Here is a 23,303-nt window from a genome sequence, read left to right on the forward strand (position 1 = left end):
CTTTAAGATTTTGTGGCCAATTTCTGTTGTATTTTTTGGAAGGTTTGGATGCATTTAATTGTTTTTTGTTCTCTGCTCTTTCTTCTGTAGACTGGATATTTTTTCTCCATAAAATTTATTCAGGTTCAAAGCCTTCCTCTTGATCCTTTTGGTCTTTAGAAGTTGTTTTTTTCTGGGCATTGTTTGCCATCACTAAACTGTGTTTTCCTTCCTTTTATAGCCAGGAGTCTGAGTGAGGAGGGCAGGCTCTCTGTGTATGGATCTAAGGAGAATGCTTTTTGCCTGAGGCCACCTCTCCAATTTCCAAGGCTTCTAGTATGTGCCCCTCCTCTCTGTGCTATCTCTGTGCTCAAGATCTGTGCTCTTTGGCCTGCTGGGATCTTAGGTCTAGCTGCTCTCAGGGGAAAGGTTCCTCATGGTTTTAGTAAGCTGCCAAGGATCTAGAGGTGCCCCTCACCCACTGATTCTAGCTTGCTGACTCTACCCTGGCTCCATAGGTAGGGTAGGGGAAGGTTGAACAGTTTGCATTTTGGAGGGAGCTATTTCACCCTTTTATAATGTAGAAATGCCCAAATCCTACCTACCTTCAGTGTTGCGACCTAATGTAGAGACCCTTCATTCATCTGAATTTGGTTATTTTGGCCTTTTGAGGTAGTCTATATTTGTGTGTGATGAGGAGAGGAAGAGTCCTGTGTCTAAACTGCAGCCATGTTAACCCTGGAAGTCCCTGGAATAAGTTTTATGAAATCCTAAATTCTCTGTCTCTGAGGTCCTCAAGAGGAAATTGAATGATATCTTCTTTTGGATATAATAGCACGGATTTCTGTTCAGATTCCTCATCTATAAAATGATGTGGAGAAGGAAATGGTAAACCACTTCAAAATATTTGCCAAGAAAACCCCAAATGAGGTCACAAAATGTTAGATACAACAACAACAACAAATGTTGGGTCAGATGACTTTGGAGGCATCTGATAAGTTGCCTCTTCTTTTTATCTTCATTGTTCAGTACAATACCATCTCATCCACTAAACTCTCCTTACCTTTGATTTTTCTCATTTTGAACTTTAGGGGAGAAAATGGCACAGGAGAATTGATTCAGGCAACAAACTTTTTTATGTCCCTGTGACACATATTCATATTGTAATTCACAGACCAGCTTTAGTGTTATACTCAAGCCACACCACTCTGAATTCTAGTAAATAGCAATTAGTCCTAATATCTTCATTTTTTACATGAAGTATTGAGTTACTAGGTATAACTTGATTGCCATTATTACATATATCAGGTGAAGTGAGAAATTGAAGTAATTTATATTCAGCTCATTTAGACCCCTGGAATCTTGTCCAGAAATAAATTATTCATGCCTTAGAGTAAGAAATATACATTCTTTGAAAGTTCAATAATTTGGTCAGATGGTTAATAAAGTAGTGCCAAGTAGTTATTGGACCTGCTTAAATGCTATATCTGTTTGCAATTAGCCATTTACTTTTATGATATTGCTAAAATGCTTGATAATAGTAGTTTGCACAGGCCCAGCAATCTTGTTTGTAGATTATACAATAATTTGCATAACAAATTCTTTTCATTGAAAGTATAAAGGTAAGTTTAGCCTAGCCACTGTCTGATGCATCACAGATTCTCAGTTAACTTGAATTTTTGACTGAAGTCTTCCTGTCTTAGAATAATTGAAACAAGTGTTCTTTTGTGTATTAAATTATCATTGAATCCTGAAATCCTCTACTTCATTTTCACATGCGGAAATACCCTGGTGATTTCTCAAACTAGATAGGAAGTTACTATCAGAGTTTAGTTTCCTGGGCTTAGCGCAACTAATAATGCTTAGATGTTTATCTAGGTTAAACAGGTCACACTCTAAAGAAGTATTCTTATTAAACTTTATTTGAAGTCTTTGAGAAAAGAATATTTCAATAATGGTGGGCTTAGTAGGCTTCCTCTGGTAGACTCCAAAGGGTCTGGGGCCAAAGAGTGGAAGAGGAAGATCACAATGAAAATGTTGGAAGAGAGTGAAGATAGGTTAAGACTATTTTAGGGCTTATTCTAACCTTCAGGATTTGGCTGCTGGCTCATGCAAGATTCTCCAGCTAAATGATATACTAAATAAAAAACACAGAGACAATGTTAATCAGGATATTGCAATTATAGCATTAGATGTTAGAGCTTTGCTAACATCACAACCAAACTTAGTGATATCTTTGTTTCTCTTTTTTTATTATGAAGCCCCTTATAAATTAATGGCCACCTATGGACTCTGGGCAAGTTCCTCAGATGTTAGCTGTCATCAGGCATCTCTATGACTATGGTCCTTAACTTGAGGTCCACCAGTTAAAATATTTTGGGGGGATCCATGACCTTGGATGAGAAAAAATCACATTTATTTTCTCTTATCTCTAATTTAAATTTACCATTTGTATCAATTATGCATGAAGGCAAAAGATATTCTGAGAGGTGTCAACAGCCTTCACTAGACTGTTAAAGGGCTCTGTGACAATAAAAAAAAAGTTAAGAACCTGTGATTGGTGAGAGCAGACCTAGTACATTTTTGGCTCTGGGAAAAACCAAACTCTCTCTCTTTTCTTTTCTTTGTCCTTTACCTTCAAAAATCTTTCACTGTTCAAAGATCCAAGAATAGTGGTAACATTAAAAACTTGCTTCTCTACCAATCACTAGCCTATACCCCTTGGCGTTTAGGAAGACTGATGAAACTAATACATATCAGAAATGGAACCTATTCTTTATTAAAAGGGAAAATAAGTTATATTTGCTGCTGCACCTCATCTCAAATGATGATGACACTAGGGGCACCCAGACAGTTAGTGGAACACTCTCTCAAGAGGCATAGATAAGTACTTACAGCATCTTCAAAATCCAGCCGTCTTGAGGTTTTGATCAGCTATAAAGAATATTCTTCAATAAATCTCATTTGGAAATATGAGTTTTATGGATCAGTTTTCTTTTTTCTTTCTCAGCAGGGACTCTGATATGCCCAAAATCACTTATTTAAAGAGACATATTTTGCTAAATGTAGGATGGTGAAATGCATAGAACTCAATCAATTCACTTTAAGAAAAATCCTTCAAATGCAGAAAATAGCACAAATTCAATGTTACCATGAACTCAGCAGGGCAGTCAAGCAGTCAGAAGTCTTTTGGGTCTGCATATAGTCCTGGAGAGTGAAGAATGAAGACTTTAGAGAAGATGTATGAATCATTTAGTCCAACCCCCTCATATTGTTAAGAAGAAAATGAGGCCCAGAGAGGTTAAACCCTACACATAGTAAGTAGCAAAGTCCTGATTGAAACCCAGGTTCTATTGCTGCCAAATACAATGCTGGTTCCATTATCCCTACTTGCCTCAGACAAATAATTATCTGACAAAAGAATAGGATATATATATATATATATATATATATATATATATATAACTGAACATAAAAATATAAGTGCAGAAAAATGAAAGAGCAGCAGAAACTTATATTATCATGTGAACTGAAGTTATCAGTGAACTCTCATTATAATAGCATCCATTTGGTAATTTCCAGTAAATAGGTCTCTTTAGACTGGGTCATGATGGACCTGTGTCACACTGAAATTTGTTTTATAAGAAATCTTACTATAATCAAGGTTTAGTACATAAACAAAGCCATGTAAGGAGATGAAGTATGCAATGAGTAATCAGGCTGGTGAAATTAAATACAATATTAGAATAGAGATTTTTTGGAGTAATTTTTTGATGTTTGGGGTTTAATCATCAGACACAGTGTTAGAAAAGGAAAGGGACCTTAGATATTCTTCAATCTAGCATCTTACTTTGCTCAGGAGGAAAGTGACTCCAGAGTCTTCTATTTTGACTATGCACATAGGCTTTGGGTTCAGATTTTGTTTCTATTACTCCCTATACAACTTTCATTATCAATTAACCTCTCAGCTCAGAATCAGAGGTAATTAATGATTTCTCAAGCATTACACAGCTAGTAACAGGATTTCAAAAAATAGTTTATTCCACAATATCACATGCCCAGTTAAATTTGGATTTAATCACATTTCATGGCTATTTTTAGAATAGTAACTAGGATTTTTGAACCCAAAGCAAGAAGCACAAATAATAATTGATGCAACAGCATGAAGTGTGTCTGCAGTGGAGAGCCTAAGAGGAGCAACCAAAGATGAGGTTACAGATTCCAAAGGGTCAGGAAAGTGAAGTTATCTCAGCTGATTCCTATTTTAACTGATTGTGCTTTTTAACTAGATTCTAGGCTCTGCTACATTTACATTACTAGACTGCAACACTATCCCTCTAAAATTTGCACCATGAAGTAAAGCTCTGGTTTCCATAGCCTAGTCATGGCTTGATCCCCTTTCCACACATTCTGCTATTGACATGCCTCTCTTCTCTTTCTTTTTTTCATCTTTCTGTTCATGTTTCTTTTCACTTTTCTGATCACTGAGATTAATTAGATGGCCTTGTGAATAGAGGGAAGGAATTGGGGCCAAGAAAACCTGAATTCAAATTCTGCCTTAGAAACTTACTATACATATGATATCAAGCAGGTCACAACCTATCTCAGCCTTGGTTTCCTCCTATATAAAAGGAGGATAGTAATAACATTTACATCACTGGATTTTTTGTGAGAAAAACATGAGATACTCTATATAGAATACTTTGCAAGTTTTTAATGCTTTATTAATGTTAACTATTTAGCTTTCCCCCCCTCTATCTTCTTTAGAGTGTTAAATACTCCATTATCATTATAATCAGAGAAGCAAACAAATCTACTAATATCACAACCCTTGCATAGATCTCAGTATCAGTGCAATTTTAGGTTAGACACCTGGCAAATTGCCTAAGTTTTATGAACCTCACAGGATCATAGCTCTGGAAATAGAAGAGATCCCAGGGGCCATCTACTCCAAACTGTTCATTTTATAGATGAGAAAACTGAGGTTAAGAGACCTGTTTAAAATCATAGAAGTAAAGCTAAGATGAGATTTGAATAGAAGCCTTGTGGACATGGTATAGTGAAAAAATACTAGTTCTGGGGTCAGTTTCTTTGAAGCAATGTTGAAGCAATGTCCCCTTTTTCATAGTTTTGTATTAAAAAACTTAAGTAACATATAAAATCAGCATTATCTAGTGTAAGAATTTTTAGGGATTCTTTTTTTTTTATCATGGACTCCTTCTGCAGTCTGGTGAAACCTGTGTATCCCTTCTCAGGATAACATTTTGAAATACATAAAATAAAATACATAGTGAGACAAAGGAAACCAGTTTTATTGAAGTGAAGATGTAATTTATATTCCCAACCAAAATCACAGACCTGCTGAAATAGATCTATAGACCTCATTTTAAGAACTTCTCTATTATAAAATAAACAGAATTTAGAATTAGGAGGAAGAATCAGATCTAGGGTCTCTTTTACTGCCTGGGCTACTTGGGATAATATTTCAATGTTTTAACCTTCTGACATTACAATGGCTTTTGTGAGTTGCAAGATCTTTAGAAAATAAGAGATAGAGATCACTTACTAGTAGGAGCAAGATTGATTCATCCCAAGGCTACACAGAAGCATTCAGGCACACAGTGTCTTCTTCAGAGTTGATGGAAGAAGGGTTGACCAATATCATTATTCCCCAATTTATAATTTCTGTCCTTAGGGCTAGGCTAGGATTTGGCATCTTGATGGAATAGGGATACCTAGTAGAATATATTCACTGTTATTTACCTCTTCTTAAATTTATCAGGGTTTCATCTCTCCTGGGACAAGGATTAATGATTTTTTCAAAAGTACAAATCTGACCAAATCACCTCCCTTCTTAGTGAATGCCAGCAGCTCTCTATTATGTATAGGATCAGACATAAACCCCTTTGTTTATCATTTAAATTCCTTCACCAAAATGACAATGACAGTAATGATAACAATGATAATAACATTTATATAGAACTTTCATGTGACAGGCACTGTGCTAAAAGCTTTACAATTATTATCTCATTTGATCCTTGACAACATAGCCTACACCTACCTTTCTCACTTCACTATGGAAAATATTGTTCCCCTCTCTACACACTGTAGTACAGCCAAATCATCTTTTTGTTCCTCATACACATTATTCCTTTTGCCTCTGGGCCCTGTCATTGGCTGTTCCCTATGCTTGAAATATATTTCCTGTACTCTCTCTCTCTGAATCCCAAGTTCCCTTCAGAGAGTAGTTCATGCTACCTTATTTATGAAGCTTTTTCTAATTAGCACAGATACTCATGACCTCCCCCCCCCCAAATCTCCTAATATCTATCTTGTTCACTTTTTTGTATCTCTATGTATGTAAGCTTCTTGAGGACAGGTATTGTTTCTTCACTTCTGCCTTTTTATTGCCAGCACCTAACACAGTGTCTAGTACAGAGTGTTTAAAAAAATATTAATTGCTTGATTTGATAGGTCCCAGGGACTTATATGTATTAATCATTCTAGAAAAGGAACATTTAGATAAGAAAAATCAAGGATCTTATTTATGATATCCATAAAAAGTCATTATTAGGGAAGACCTTGGACTAATCTTTGAGGGCTTGAAATCTACCAGGGAAAAGAAACTAAAGGCAGCCTCAGTAGAGGTATACTGAGGGCAGAGTGAATGCTACACAGAGATGCTTGTATTGATGTCTTTAGGAACACAGAAACATTTGAGGTTAGTCCCTAGTTACCAAGGAGAATTAGTTAAAATAAGAACCTATAAGATGAGTCTTTTTCCTCCCTCTCATTGCCTTATCACAGTTGAACTTTTATTCCATAACTTTTTCCCCCCAAAGAATTGTGGTCTCTGACCCTCAATGAATTTGTTTTTAAAGTTGTGAAGCTTGCTATGATTACATTTTGCTGTACTAAAGTTAGGAAGATCTGAGTTCAAATCCAGTATCAGATATTTTACTAATTGTGTGACCTTGTGTAACCTCCATTTTCCTCAATTTCCTTAATTGTAAAATGGGGATAATAATAGTAATTATTTCCTAGGGTTTTTATGAGGATCAAATGAGAATATTTTTAAAGTGTTTAGCATAGTATACTTGGCACATAGTAAGTGCTATGTAATTTCTATTATTATTAGAAATATTAATATATTTTATTACTCAGAAGAAGAAAAGGCTTGCGATAACTGAATTTGGGTAATTGAATAGTTCTTGAAGTGCTTGCCACCTTCACTTCAGAATTATCCTATATCAACTAAATAATGTTTTTAGAGCCTTAGTTTTCTCATTTGTAAAATTAACTATATTAGATGATCTTCTGAGGTACACATCTACTCAAAAAATCCTATTACAAAGTCCATAAAGCTCTTTGATAATCCAGATTTTGATACAAATATTAGAGATACAACATGGTCCTTAGAGGAATCTGACCTGGCCAAATTGGCTGAGAATTATAATTTCTCCTTCTCAAGAAGTGGGTATAAATATTTGATCCCTCTCTAGGAATATACCTATATGGGTGTACACATATATGTGTGATTTTTATTTATATGCATACATATATTACATATGAATATATGCATACATATGTATATTTTTCTTGTTCAGTTACATTTTAGTTGTGACCGACTCTGTGACCCTATTGGGGTTTTCTTGTCAAAGCTACTGAAATCATTTGCCATTTCCTTTACCAGCTCATTTTATAGATGACGAAACTGAAGCAAACAGAGTAAAGTGACTTTCTCATAGCTAATGTCTGAGGCCACATTTGAAATCAGTTCTTACATGGACACCCATATTAAGAACCCCTATCACAGAAGATGATATAAGGCAGTGTCTGCTTCTTCCTCAATCTAATCTTGGCTTCTATCCATTATCTCACTGGTGTATTTACAGTTTCTAAAGAGCAACAGCATCTAGTTGCTAGGTGTTTTTACTCATAATGTTTATGCATCCTCCCTGCCCTGCCTCCTGGATAACATGTGTCTAAGGAGAGAGAGGAGTATGAGTATTTGGTTGTTTGTAAAAATATTTTAATTATTATCATCTGGGGAGGATGTTGTCTTTCACATGGTGGGAGTCAGGGGGTACCCAAAGCCTTTTGGTGTTTGTGGTTTGATTTCCATGAAACACAGCCTGAATATAATAGCTTGGAAGGCCAAATAGAGGCCAGAGTGGGGAGGGGGAAAAAGAGAGAGAAAACTGCTCCCAAGGGCAGATCTTTGGCCTTTCTTCTTCAGGAGGAACTATGCTCCAAGACACGATGGAAATTTTTTTTTTTTTTTAATACAAGCTACACACTTCTTTTTTGTAAACAGGTCTGGTCTCGACCTGCCCTGCAGTGTTACATGGATCTGTCTTCCTGATCTCACCTCCCCAACTCCTTACCTCAGCTTCACATGCTGGTATTAAAAGAGCTCATAGGACCTCTACACATGTGCTTCATGCCTCCTGGGCTGGCTGAAACGCCAATCACATAGAGGGGTTTGGGTTCAGGAAAAAGAGAAAGGAAGAGGCAGGATTGCTTCACACTTCTATAGCTAACAATAGAGCAATAGGGGAAACAAGGAAATGAGAGAAAGAGAAAATAAGAACCTATTTCCTGTTCTTTTTTCTTTCCTGTCTCTGAGTTCCTTTAAGGCATAGATATCAAGATTTTTCTATCTCAAGAAAGTTCCTTGTACCCAATAAGTGCTTGAAAAATGTATGTTGATTGATTTTCATTTAAGATGTGATTATCCATGCTATACCCCTCCAAGCATTGTCCAGAAAACTTTCTGAAACTCTTAAAGGTAACTGGTGACCTTCAGTTATCAAGTCAAATGATCTCTCCCCTCCTAATCATATATTCTAATAATGATAGAATTGAGAGGGAACTTGGCAGAGAAGATAGATTATTAACACTACCACTAAGAAAGGAAAGGAAATAAGAATTTATACAGAGCCTATTATGTGCCAGGCAATTTCACAATTATCATTTCATTTGGTCCTCACAACAACCCTGGGAATTAGGAACTATTGTTATCCCCTCTGTATATTTGAGAAAACTGAGGCAGAGATGAAAAGACTTACCTGTGGTCATACAGTTCAGTAAGTATCTAAGGCAATATTTGAACTGAGGTCTTCCTGAATTCTGAGTAAGAACACTCTCTACTAAGCGACCTAGAAGACATAGGTTCAAATTCTGCCTCTGAACCTGACTAGCTATCTCACCATGAGCAAATTGTTTAAACTCGCTTGGTCTTTATTGCCTCACCTATGAAATCAAAATAATCACAAATAATAATAACTACATGAGAAAGTACTTGTGAAAAATCAAATTAGGTTATGTAAATAAAGAATATTATTTACTAAATATATATTTATTACTAAATCATTTATTAAATTAATTATTATTAAAATAATTTATTAAATTAATTAAGTATACATTATTATTGTTTATTCCTTTCCAGCACTGGTCACTTTTAAAAATAACAATTTAAAATTTTTTTCCAGATTACATGTCAATGCAATTTTTTAAATAGAGTGATCCCTCACCTATCCTGGGAGTTATGTTCCAGAGATCCCTGTAAAAGGTGAAAATCCACAAAATAGCAGTGTATTACATTTCTACTATGTACAGTATGGGATTCATCTGCAAAATTCCATGATATAGAGGAAACTCTGTGATATAGAATTAAATATGTATATTTTTTAAAACCCATGATACAGTGAAGCCACCATAAGTGAACTGCGATACAGCGAGGGATAACTGTACTCACTTTCTGACATTTTGCAATGCCTGTGCTCTCTCCCTCCCCCAAAAGGATACATTACAAGCATGTACCACAACTTGTTCAGTCATTCCCCAATTAATAGAAATCCCTTCAGTTTCCAATTCTTTGCCACCACAATTTTTCTTGGCAAAATAATTACGATATTTGTATTCTCATAAATTTGACTCAATTCCTTATGTATTTGAGAAATGACGTCCTTCTCAGAGAGACTTGATATGAGGATTTTTTCCCAGTTTGTTGTAAGGTAGATTTCTATATCTGAGTGTGGATATTTATTCCCACTTTGTGCCAGTTCCAATAAGAGTAGGGTTCAAGAATTGCCTGCCATCACCCCCTCCTCCCATTTTTCCTTCCACTGTATTGATTATAACATGCTTCCTCACGTGAGATAATTTACTCTAACTTTCTCTCCTTTTTTCTTTTTTCAGCATATTTATTAATTTTTCATGTCCTTTAAGTTTTTTGAATAGCATCTTATATTCAACTTATTCCTTGCTCTCTCTCTCTCTCTCTCTTCTCTCTCTCTCTCTCTCTCTCTCTCTCTCTCTCTCTCTCTATATATATATATATATATATATATATATATATATATGTATATATATACATTGCCCTAATAGTGATGAAGTTAATTCCATAAAGTAGATTAAGTATCTTAAATACTTTAGCTATCTTAGATACTTCAGTTATCATAGATATATTAAGCATCTTAGTTATCACCTTATTAGTAATTTAATCAGTTTAATCTCATTGTTTGCCTTGATTAAGTATATTAAGGAACTTTTGTTATCTCTTGTACTATAAAAATTGCAAATATTCTAGATACCATTTTCCCATGAAGGGATGTCAGTAGTTTAACCATACTAATTTATTCAGATTTTTTTCTGTTTTCTGTTTATTTTGAGTATCAAATTTGATAATTTAATTTCCTTTATAACTCTTTATAACATAAAGAATTCCTAGAATTCCTCTATTTCATTAAATATCTATTTCTTTTGTTGGAGTATTATGCTCAGTTTTTCTGGATAGGTAAGTTTTGGTTGTAAGTCTATGTCCTTTGCCTTGTGGAATATTATATTCCATGCTTTCTGATCTTTTAAGAGAGAAGCTACTCAGTTCTGTATAATCATGACTATGGTTTCACAATATTAATTTTTTTCGGTCTATTTGCAGTATTTTCTCTTTGGCTTAGAACTCCTTTTATTTGACTATTATAGTCATTAGATTTTAAATTTGATATTTCTTTCAGGAAGTGATCAGTGAATTCTTTCAATTTCTATTCCTCCCCTCTTGTTTGAAAACACCAGGGTTCTTTTTCCTGATAATTTCTTTCAATATTGGTATCCAAGTTCTTTTTTTTTTTTTATCATTGCTCCCACCTACGCCAGTGATTCTTAGATTATCTCTCCTGGTTCTATTTTCTACATCAGTTCTTTCTCCAGTGAGAGATTTGAAATTTTCTTCATTTTTTTCTTTGAATTTTTTTTTTGTTTTCTTCTCTTTCATGAAGTCATTAACTTCCATTTGTTCATTTATAATTTCTAGGGAGTTATTTTATTCTCTGAGGCATTGTGCTTTCTTTTATTAGGGAGTTATGTTTCAATATTTTATTTCCTTTTTTAGGAAATTATTTTCTTTAGGAGGTTTTTTTTCCTAAGTTATTGATTTTTCCTTATCATTTTCTTTTCTAATTATTCTTCAAAATTTCTTTCATTTGTTTTTCTCTGCTTTTTGTGTGCTTTTCCAGGAATTTACTTTGGGTTGGACATCCTTTCACATTTTTCTTTGAGACTTCACATGTTTTCAATTTTGTATTGCTGCCCTCTTTTAAAGTATATTTTGGTCATCTCTCTTGTTGAAATATGTTCCTAGCATCTAGCTTTTTCTCTGTCTTTTGCTCATTTGGCAGTTTATTTTTTCTTTGATTGTGTCTATATGCTGAAGGTTAGCTCTGTTCCTGTGTTGGAGGGAGTACTCTCTCTCCAATTCTTATACTGTGCCTGAGATCAGTTCAGGTATCTTGGTTTCAGATTGAAAACAGCAGAGGCAGTCTGGTTGGACTTTCTATTAGGAGGTCTGCAACTGTTCAGTTTAGTTGGATTGAAATGGGCTCTGCCTAATACCAGTAATGATGTACCTCATTGGCCTGCTTTTCTTCCACTGCCATATTTAATTTGCATTGGTTTCTACTCTTACTCTATTGAGGCTGGAAAGAACCAGCTCTGCTTTTCCTCTGCCCCTTGCTCTGTATTATGTCTGAGTTTGCCAAGGTTTGTTCAATACTCTCTCCTCATATCTCAGGGAGATGAGTCCTCTGTGTTATCTTTCCATGTTGTTCTGGGCTAGAGTAATGCTTTACCTCCTCTTCTGTTGGTTCTGCTGCACTGGTATTTGTTTTGAGGGATTTTTGTTCTTCTGTGATCATCTGGAGGGTGGTTGGAGGGCTTCAAATGTATCATACTTCACCATTTTGGCCTGATCTCTTTAGTGTTCCCTAACTCAGTTACCAGGGTCTGTGAGTTCCATAGCCACTGCTTCTGCCACCACTAGGGCCTGTGAACTCTAGCTCTGGTCACTTTTGACCAATATCTACTGTTTAATGCATCCTATTAGAATGTCTGTTTAATTCAAGCAAGGAATAATATACTTTTTTCTTCAAATATTGTATCTTCAGCTCCTGACATAGTACCCTGCCTGTAGCTAAAATATAAATAAATATTCTTCAAATAGAATTAATATATACAACTTTCCTGAAAGCTGTTTTACTATATTTGTGGTTTAATTTTTCTATAAACATTCTCTTTTTTCTTATTCCTCTTTTTGTTTCTCAAATATCCTTTAGGGGGCAGCTGGGTAGCTCAGTGGATTGAGAACCAGGCCTAAAGACGGGAGGTCCTAGGTTCAAATCCAGTCTCAAACACTTCCTAGCTATGTGACCCTGGGCAAGTCACTTGACCCCCATTGCCTAGCCCTTACCACTCTTCTGCCTTGGAGCCAATACACAGTATTGACTCCAAGACAGAAGGTAAGGGTTTAAAAAAATATATCCTTTAAAAACTTTCTAGAAGATGGTGGCTTAGAGAAAGCTGAAGTTCAGATCTCCTGAAACCCTTCCTTACAGATCTCAAACCGAATGCTCCTAGGCCACTGAAATTCAAAACAATCAACAGCATAGACCCCGGGAGTCCTCCTCCTGGACCTGGACCTGGATCAAAAGGTATGCCCCCCCCAAAAGCCAGAACCTGAGACCATTCAGACCTAAGGGGTAGGCAGAAGGAAGGTCCTAGGACCCATCCCCCCCAACCCACAGCGCTGAGTCCAAGTCTAAGGCAGCAGAGGCAACCTCAGATCCCCATGGCCTGCTATTCTGAAGGCCTCTTCCTGAAAACAACCTAACCCAGTTGAGGGGGCACCCATACAGCAGGGAAACAGAGAGAGATAGGGGAGCTCCTAACCCCCTGGGAGGAGCCCTCTGAGCTCCGGGAAGCCCCGGCCCCTCCCCCTCAGAGAGGAGGGTCTTCTGAAACAATAGCAATCCTCAGGACTGGCAAAAGGGCCTCGGGAGCTGGCTATTCTGAAGGCCACATCCTGAAAACAACCTAACCCAGTCGAGGGGGCACCCAAACAGCAGGGAAACAGAGAGGGAGGGGGAAGCTCATAACCCCCTGGCTGGATTCTTCCATCGGAGTCTCACGAAAAAAGTCCCTGCCTCAAGGCATACTAAATTCAACCCAGGGAAAGCTAATCTCATTAGGAGCCCTCAGAGTTCCGGGAAGCCGCGGCCCCTCCCCCCATAGAGTGCAGGCACTGGCTGGCTAAGGCACAGGAACAGGGGCCAAGCTAGGCTTAGAGTGTGGAAGTAAGGCAACGGAGAAGCATTTGGAGGGTGCCGAGGAGAGGAGGGCAGTAACAGGGACACACCAGCAACTCCTGGCTTCCTGGGAAGACAGAAAAACAACTGCATAGAATGGACAATCTGCCTAGGGCAAAAACCTCTGAACAACAGACAGAGATAAGAAAAGCTAATCCCCCCCCACTCAGATAGAGATGGCAAACTCCACAGAAGCACAAAAGTCCCAAAATTAAAAAAAACAAAACAAGAAGAAGGGGGCGACTTTGGACACATTTTATGGAGCAAAAATACAAAACACAGAGGAGAAAGAAGAGGAAACACAAGCAAATGCTCAGAAACATTGCAAAGGAAATGGAAACTCTCCACAAACCCATGAAGAATTTGAATCTGAAATGATCAAAAAGATGGAAGCCTTCTGGGAGGAAAAGTGGGAAATAATGCAAAAGAAATTCTTGCATCTACAAAACCAGTTTGAACAAACTGTAAAAGAAAACCAGGCTTTAAAGCAAGAACTAATAAAACAAAGCCAAAAGACCAAGAAATTAGAAGAGAACATAAAATATCTCACTGACAAAGTGACAGATTAGGAAAATAGAGGGAAAAGAGATAATTTAAGAATAATTGGGTTTCCAGAAAAGGCAGAAATAAACAGCAAACTCGACATCGTAATACATGAGATAATCAAAGAAAAATGCCCAGAGATTCTAGAACAAGGGGGCAATACAGCCACTGACAGAGCTCACAGAACACCCTCTACATTAAACCCCCAAGAGAAAACTCCCAGGAATGTAATTGCCAAATTCCAAAACTCTCAAACAAAAGAAAAAATCCTGCAAGAAGCCAGAAAAAGACAATTTAGATATAAAGGAATCCCAATCAGAGTCACACAAGACCTTGCAAGTTCTACTCTAAATGATCGTAAGGCATGGAACATGATATGCAGAAAGGCAATAGAGCTGGGTCTTCAACCAAGAATCAGCTATCCAGCAAAACTGACTATATACTTCCAAGGGCAAGTATGGGCATTCAACAAAATAGAAGATTTCCAACTTTTTTGCAATGAAAAGACCAGAGCTCTGTGGAAAGTTCGATATCGAAAATCAAAGAGCATGGAATACCTAAAAAGGTAAATATGAAGGAAAGGGAAAAGGAGAAAAATGTTATCTTCTTCTTTCACTCAAACTCTCTTCTATAAGGACTACATTTATATCAATGTATGTATACTAACATGTGGGGAAAATGTAATGTGTAAATAGGGAGAAAAGAAAGACCAAATAGAATAATTGTTCTCACACAAAGATTCACATGGGAAGGGGAGGGGAAGAAAACTCCTATAAGAAGGAGAGAAAGAGAGATTTTACTTAAACCTTACTCTCAGGGAAATCAATTCTGAGAGGGAAAAACATCCAGATCGATTGGGATCTTGAATTCTATCTTACCCAACAAGGGTAGGGAGATGGGAAAACCAAGGGGGGGAGGGGGAGAGGGAAAACAAAAGGGGAGGGAAAGAGAGGGGGGAAGGGGAGGGAACAAAAAGGGAGGGCCTAAAAAGGGAAACATATCAAGGGAGGGGACAAGGGGGACCAATTTAAAGTAAATCACTGGACTAAAAGATAGAGCCGAAGAAGAAAAGGTTAGAACTAGGGAAGGATATCAAAATGCCAGGGAGTCCACAAATGACAGTCATAACTTTGAACGTGAATGGGATGAACTCATCCATAAAATGTAGACGAATAGCAGATTGGATTAGAATCCAAAACTCTACCATATGTTGTCTTCAAGAAACACACATGAGGCGGGTTGACACCCACAAGGTCAAAAGTAAAGGATGGAGTAAGACTTTCTGGGCCTCAACTGACAGAAAGAAGGCAGGAGTGGTAATTGTGATATCTGATAAAGCCAAAGCAAAAATAGACCTGATCAAGAGGGATAGGGAAGGTAATTATATTTTGTTAAAAGGGACTTTAGATAATTAGGAAATATCACTAATCAACATGTATGCACCAAATAATATAGCACCCAAATTTCTAATGGAGAAACTAGGAGAATTGAAGGAAGAAATAGACAGTAAAACCATATTAGAGGGAGACTTAAACCAACCATTATCAAATTTAGATAAATCAAACCAAAAAATAAATAAGAAAGAGGTGAAAGAAGTGAAGGAAATCCTAGAAAAATTAGAACTAATAGACATATGGAGAAAAATAAATAGTGATAAAAATGGAATACACCTTCTTCTCAGCACCACATGGCACATTCACAAAAATTGACCATACATTAAGTCACAGAAACATAGCACACAAATGAAGAAAAGCAGAAATAATAAATGCAGCCTTCTCAGATCACAAGGCAATAAAAATAATTACCAGTAAAGGTACATGGAAAACCAAATCAAAAACTAATTGGAAATTAAACAATATGATACTCCAAAATCGTTTAGTTAGAGAAGAAATCATAGAAACAATTAATAATTTCATCGAGGAAAATGACAATGGCGAAACATCCTTTCAAAACTTTTGGGATGCAGCCCAAGCGGTAATCAGAGGTAAATTCATATCCCTGAGTGCATATATCAACAAACTAGGGAGAGCAGAGATCAATCAATTGGAAATGCAAATAAAAAAACTCAAAAGAGATCAAATTAAACCCCCCCAGCAGAAAACCAAACTAGAAATCCTAAAAATTAAGGGAGAAATTAATAAAATCGAAAGTGATAGAACTATTGATTTAATAAATAAGACAAGAAGCTGGTACTTTGAAAAAAACAAACAAAATAGACAAAGTACTGGTCAATCTAATTAAAAAAGGAAGGAAGAAAAGCAAATTCACAGCATTAAAGATGAAAAGGGGGACATCACCTCCAATGAAGAGGAAATTAAGGCAATCATTAGAAATTACTTTGCCCAATTATATGGCAATAAATATACCAATTTAGGTGTTATGGATGGATATATCCAAAAATACAAACTGCCTAGATTAACAGAAGAGGAAATAGAATTCTTAAATAACCCCATATCAGAAAATGAAATCCAACAAGCCATCAAAGAAATTCCTAAGAACAAATCCCCAGGGCCTGATGGATTCACTAGTGAATTCTATCAAATATTCAGAGAACAGTTAATCCCAATACTATACAAACTATTTGACATAATAAGCAAAGAGGGAGTTCTACCAAACTCCTTTTATGACACAAACATGGTACTGATTCCAAAACCAGGCAGGTCAAAAACAGAGAAAGAAAACTATAGACCAATCTCCCTAATGAATATAGATGCAAAAATCTTAAATAGGATACTAGCAAAAAGACTCCAGCAAGTGATCAGAAGGATCATCCACCATGATCAAGTAGGATTTATACCAGGGATGCAGGGCTGGTTCAATATTAGGAAAACCATCCACATAATTGACTACATCAACAAGCAAACCAACAAGAACCACATGATTATCTCAATAGACGCAGAAAAAGCCTTTGATAAAATACAACACCCATTCATATTAAAAACACTAGAAAGCATAGGAATAGAAGGGTCGTTCCTAAAAACAATAAACAGTATATATCTAAAACCATCAGCTAATATCATCTGCAATGGGGATAAACTAGATGCAATCACAATAAGATCAGGAGTGAAACAAGGATGCCCATTATCACCTCTACTATTTGACATTGTATTAGAAACACTAGCAGTAGCAATTAGAGAAGAAAAAGAAATTGAAGGCATCAAAATAGGCAAGGAGGAGACCAAGTTATCACTTTGCAGATGACATGATGTTCTACTTAAAGAATTCTAGAGATTCAACCAAAAAGCTAATTGAAATAATCAACAACTTTAGCAAAGTGGCAAGATACAAAATAAACCCACATAAGTCATCAGCTTTTCTATATATCTCCAACACAGCTCAGCAGCAAGAACTAGAAAGAGAAATCCCATTCAAAATCACCTTAGACAAAATAAAATACCTAGGAATCTATCTCCTGAGACAAACACAGGAACTATATGAACACAACTACAAAACACTCTCCACACAACTAAAACTAGACTTTAACAATTGGAAAAACATTAACTGCTCATGGATAGGACGAGCCAATATAATAAAAATGACCATCCTACCCAAACTTATTTATCTATTTAGTGCCATACCCATTGAACTCCCAAAATATTTCTTTACTGATTTAGAAAAAAACATAACAAAATTCATTTGGAATAACAAAAGATCAAGGATATCCAGGGAAATAATGAAAAAAAAATACACATATAATGCGGGCCTTGCAGTCCCAGACCTTAAACTATATTACAAAGCAGCAGTCATCAAAACAATTTGGTACTGGCTAAGAAACAGAAAGGAAGATCAGTGGAATAGACTGGGGACAAGCAACTTCAGCAAGACAGTATACGATAAACCCAAAGATCCTAGCTTTTGGGACAAAAATCCACTATTCGATAAAAACTGCTGGGAAAATTGGAAGACAGTGTGGGAGAGACTAGGAATAGATCAACACCTCACACCCTACACCAAGATAAATTCAAAATGGGTGAATGACTTAAACATAAAGAAGGAAACCATAAGTAAATTGGGTAAACACAGAATAGTATACATGTTAGACCTTTGGGAGGGGAAAGGCTTTAAAACCAAGCAAGACATAGAATGAATCACAAAATGTAAAATAAATAATTTTGACTACATCAAATTAAAAAGCTTTTGTACAAACAAAACCAATGTAACTAAAATCAGAAGGGAAACAACAAATTGGGAAAAATCTTTATAGAAACCTCTGACAAAGGTTTAATTACTCAAATTTATAAAGAGCTAAATTAATTGCACAAAAAATCAAGCCATTCTCCAATTGATAAATGGGCAAGGGACATGGATAGGCAGTTCTCAGATAAAGAAATCAAAACTATTAATAAGCACATGAAGAAGTGTTCTAAATCTCTTATAATCAGAGAGATGCAAATCAAAACAACTCTGAGGTATCACCTCACAGCAAGCAGACTGGCTAGCATGATATCAAAGGAAAGTAATGAATGCTGGAGGGGATGTGGAAAAGTAGGGACATTAATTCATTGCCAGTGGAGTTGTGAACTGATCCAACTATTCTGGAGGGCAATTTGGAACTATGCCCAAAGGGTGACAAAAGACTGTCTGCCCTTTGATTCAGCCATAACACTGCTGGGTCTGTACCCCAAAGAGATAATGGACAAAAAGACTTGTACAAAAATATTCATAGGTGCCCTCTTTGTGGTGGCCAAAAACTGGAAAGTGAGGGGATGCCCATCAATTGGGGAATGGCTGAGCAAATTGTGGTATATGTTGGTGATGGAATACTATTGTGCTAAAAGGAATAATAAAGTGGATGAATTCCATGGAGACTGGAACAACCTCCAGGAAGTGATGCAGAGCGAGAGGAGCAGAACCAGGAGAACATTGTACACAGAGACTAATACACTGTGGTATAATCAAATGTAATGGACTTCTCCATTGGTGGTGGTGTAATGTCCCGGAACAATCTGCAGGGATCTAGGAGAAGAAACACTATTCATAAGCAAAGGATAAAATATGGGAGTGGAAACACTGAGGAAAAGCAACTGCCTGACTACAGCGGTTGAGAGGACATGACAGAGGAGAGACTATAAACCAAACTCTAATGCAAATATTGACAACATAGAAATGGGTTCGAATCAAGAACACATGTGACACCCAGTGGAATCACGCGTCGGCTCTGGGGGGTGGGGGGAGGAAAAGAAAATGATCTTTGACTTTAATGAATAATGCTTGGAAATGATCAAATAAATTATTATTTTAAAAAAACTTTCTAAAAAATTCTTTAAAAACTTTCTAAAATTCTAATCTCCACCATCTTCTCTCCTCTCTTTATATCTGTCAATCTAATGAATTACAACTTTGAATTATTTCCTTTGTATGGACTCAGAATTCTTTAGTCTAAATTTCCATCTTGAACTCTATCTTAAGCTCCTTATTCAAATTTCCAAATGCATATTTTTCATCTTTACTTAGTGTAAGACTCTATGGCTTACAAGACTCATCCACAGGGTCGGCCAGTCCTGTGACATCCTGTTTGGGGTAACGAAAAATGAAGAGTAACAAAAGAAGAGATGGACACTATATGAAAAGAGAGAAATAGTGCCAATTTTATTTGCTTCACACAGAACTTTTATAGGCAAAGACTACTTAGACAAAACCCACAGGAATTTATGATTCTTCATTCCAGAAACCCTAACCTTGGTCAAGGGATAGTCAGGTGTTCAAAGGTTAGCCTACATTCTTCCTTTAATGCAAATACAAACAAAGGGAAGAGGGACAGACGAGGGGATAGGCGCCCACGTAATCGCAATTTGCCCTTCATAAATGTTATCCCGCAGTCTTCTTGTTTACTGTTCCATCCTTGGTCCCAAGATGGGCGAAGGTCAATCCTCATCTTTGTCTGAAGCAAAGACAAGCAAGTCCACAACTTTATCTTAAGCAAATACAAATAAAGAAAAGAGGAGGTATTCCTCGACTACAACTTAGATTTCCAACTCAATATTCCAAAACTGCATGATCTTTTCCTAAAAATCTCATTTTTCCTAATGGTTTCCTATTTTTGTTAGGAAATCTATTGTTTCTACTTCCCTAACATTTTGGCATCATATGATATAGAGCTGGAGCTTTGCAAAAAAGACATGCTAAAACTATATTGATTTCTTAAGATTACAACAGTACTGACTTGAGATTCAATCTACTCCCTCACTATTGCCTCCACTCTCAAAAATATGAGAAATATCTACCTGTTTCATATCATAATCTGAGCAAAGCATAAGATTTCCCCAATATAACAAATTATATTATATTCCCCTAATATAAATATCATATTCCTTCCCCATGCCTCAGGGGTATATATGGTTATATTGTTATCTCAGTGACTTAACTCTTGTTAAGGTGTACAGAATAATGGAAATAATTATATAAGAGAAATTCTAATCCCAGCTCTCCCAATATAAGGAGCTGTATATCTTTTGGAAAGTTTCTTACCCATTTTGAACCTCAGTTTCTTCATCTATAAAATGGACAGGAAGGGAGCTGGACTAGATGATCATATAAAATTACTTCTAATTCAGTGATACAATCTAGCATGTTTCCATACACCAACATAAGCTATGACATTCCTCTCAACATTTCTCTTTTAATCTCTCCTTCCTTTGCTTCATTCTTTACTTTGATGTTCTGTCTAGACCCTTTACTCTTGATCCTTACTCCTTCAGCCCTAGGCTCAGATGTGTCATTCAAATCAAATGACTATTTCGCAGATAGAACCCAAGGAGAAAATGTCTAGGGGAGAGGGGAAGGGAACACATTGTAAAGTTGGTCTACAACAAATGATGTGACAGAAGACACAGCAAAGGCGACAGCTGGAAAATAGCAGTTAATATCCACTGCCCAGGATGTGCTCTGGGAGATGGCATGTTGAGCGATGTCATAACGGCTGTGGAAATATTGCTCAGAGCCCTACAATGCCAGCTGAAGCCATAACAGGACTCCCAGCCAGGTGCACTTACTTGTCTAATTTACAAAGTCAGTTGCTTTGAAAAATAGAATCGGCTCTTTTCTTTGCTCAGTAGAACACTATCCAGATTTGACATTTGTTCTGGAGCTACCATGTCAGAAACAACCAAGTTATACTCACTTATAAATAACTCTCACCATGAAACACTTGACAAAAATGACTACTGTAGACAATGGGACTTGGGTGAGTCTCATAACTGTTCATGGTTACACTGTAATTATTTCTGGAGATAATTGTAAAGATAGCACTGTTTAAAATATCTAATGTTTTATTCAATATTTCGGTGAGTTTCAATTACTCCCAATTATAATTCAACAGCTTTTCTATTTAAAACAATGATTGCCCTTTTTAACCGTACTTTGAGGCAAATAAATAGCTTCACATTATTAGCCATTGGGGTTGCTGGTGTTTTCCATATATGTATCCATACAACCCCTACTCCCTTGCTTTTCAAATTGCTAATAACTAGTTTAGTCTTTTATTAACCCCTTCCTAACTCCCAGAACAGAAAACAAAACAGGGCTGGCTGAGAAAAAGCTTCAAGAGTGACCCAAGAGACAATTAGAATCAATTAAACTCATTATAAGTCAAGGGGATTCAATTCCTAGCAACATGACTCCATTTAAAATGTATTGGACAGCCAGGCATCAGCCAAGTGACAAAGACAGGAAACTCAGAATTTAGCTGGTGCTATGTCAGAAAATATGACTCTCTGATTCATTCCAAATACTCTAATAACTTCTTTCGTTTGTTTAATTATTTCACCCAAATCCTACTGCCATACTTTGTGACTCTTAATGCTTCAGAAATTGCAAAGAGTGAGGAGTGCATGTTCTATCTTCATCTACTGAAGATTTTCCAAAGAAGAATATAGGGATTGTAAATACTGTTATCAGAAAAGGCTGGTCATCACAAACAACAATCTTATGGGATTTGAATTTGACCATATTTTATCCAAGACTTGATATCGTGAGTGATTCAATCATTGTTTTAGAAATGAACTTTTGTAGGAAGAACAAGAAGGGCAGTGAAGAAAAGCAAAATATCACCACTTCCATTGTTCATCATAACTCAGTTCAGGTCCTCATTACTTCTCACTTAGACTATTACAATATACTGTTTCTGCCTATAAACACACTTTCTTACAATTGCATAAATTGTTCCATTCTATAACTAATGATATTATCTTTGGATTACAAATAGTCCCCTTTTAGATAAAAGTCCTTACTCTTCCACTAAAAGTAAAAGCTTTCCAAAATGTATCTGCATCATTTTGGCCATTGTTTAAATTTTTCACTCTTCCTTTCTTCTTCCACCCCCTATGCTTAGACTCCATTTGAGTAACTTCTACCTTTTAAAATCCAGAACTAATGTTATTTTCTTTATGATTCCTCTTGTGGGAAATTATCTTTCTCCTCTGAATTCTAAAAAGTACTTTCTTTGTATTTCTATATTTCTCTTTTATTTTGTATTATAATTTGAGTATGTACCATCTTCCTTAATAGCTTGTATGGTCCTTAAAAATAGTAGCTGTAACTGTCTAGATGACATAGGGTGATGTACATATTAAGTACTGAATAAACACACATTGGATTGAATTTCTGGCAAAAGGCTCAGCATTAAGCATTTGGTATTGAATTAGAACATGATTCATTAAGAAACAGAATTAAAATTACTCAGTTTTGCCCAGTATTTGTCTTTGTACGTAACTTTGAAAACATCAGTCATACTCCCACCCCTATGCTGTCTCTTGTCGCAGTCTGCTCTGCCACATTGAGTGTCAACTTTGCACATCAGTGTCTGGCGTCGACTACTGTACTTTTTTCATGGGGTTGTTTTCTTTGCCAACTATGAATACAGCAGAGTGAGTTTCAAATTGCCTTAATTTTTTTTTATCTTGCTTTCAGAATAGCAAAGTGACTATTGTTTGTATTTGCACATGCATGTTTATGTGTGTATGTGTTTGTCTATATATGTATAAAAAGGGAGTAGTTAGGAAAAGGAAAGTGATTCAGATGTGGATGATGATGGTCTAGGAACACCTCTCAAAGCAGAGATTATGATGGGTATTATGATTGTTCAAATAGACTAAAGATAAAATTTTATTCTGGTACTCTGAAAATGCACAGAATGAAACC

Source organism: Monodelphis domestica, chromosome 1 (genome assembly GCF_027887165.1).
Source record: "Monodelphis domestica isolate mMonDom1 chromosome 1, mMonDom1.pri, whole genome shotgun sequence".
NCBI classification, from domain to species: domain Eukaryota; kingdom Metazoa; phylum Chordata; class Mammalia; order Didelphimorphia; family Didelphidae; genus Monodelphis; species Monodelphis domestica.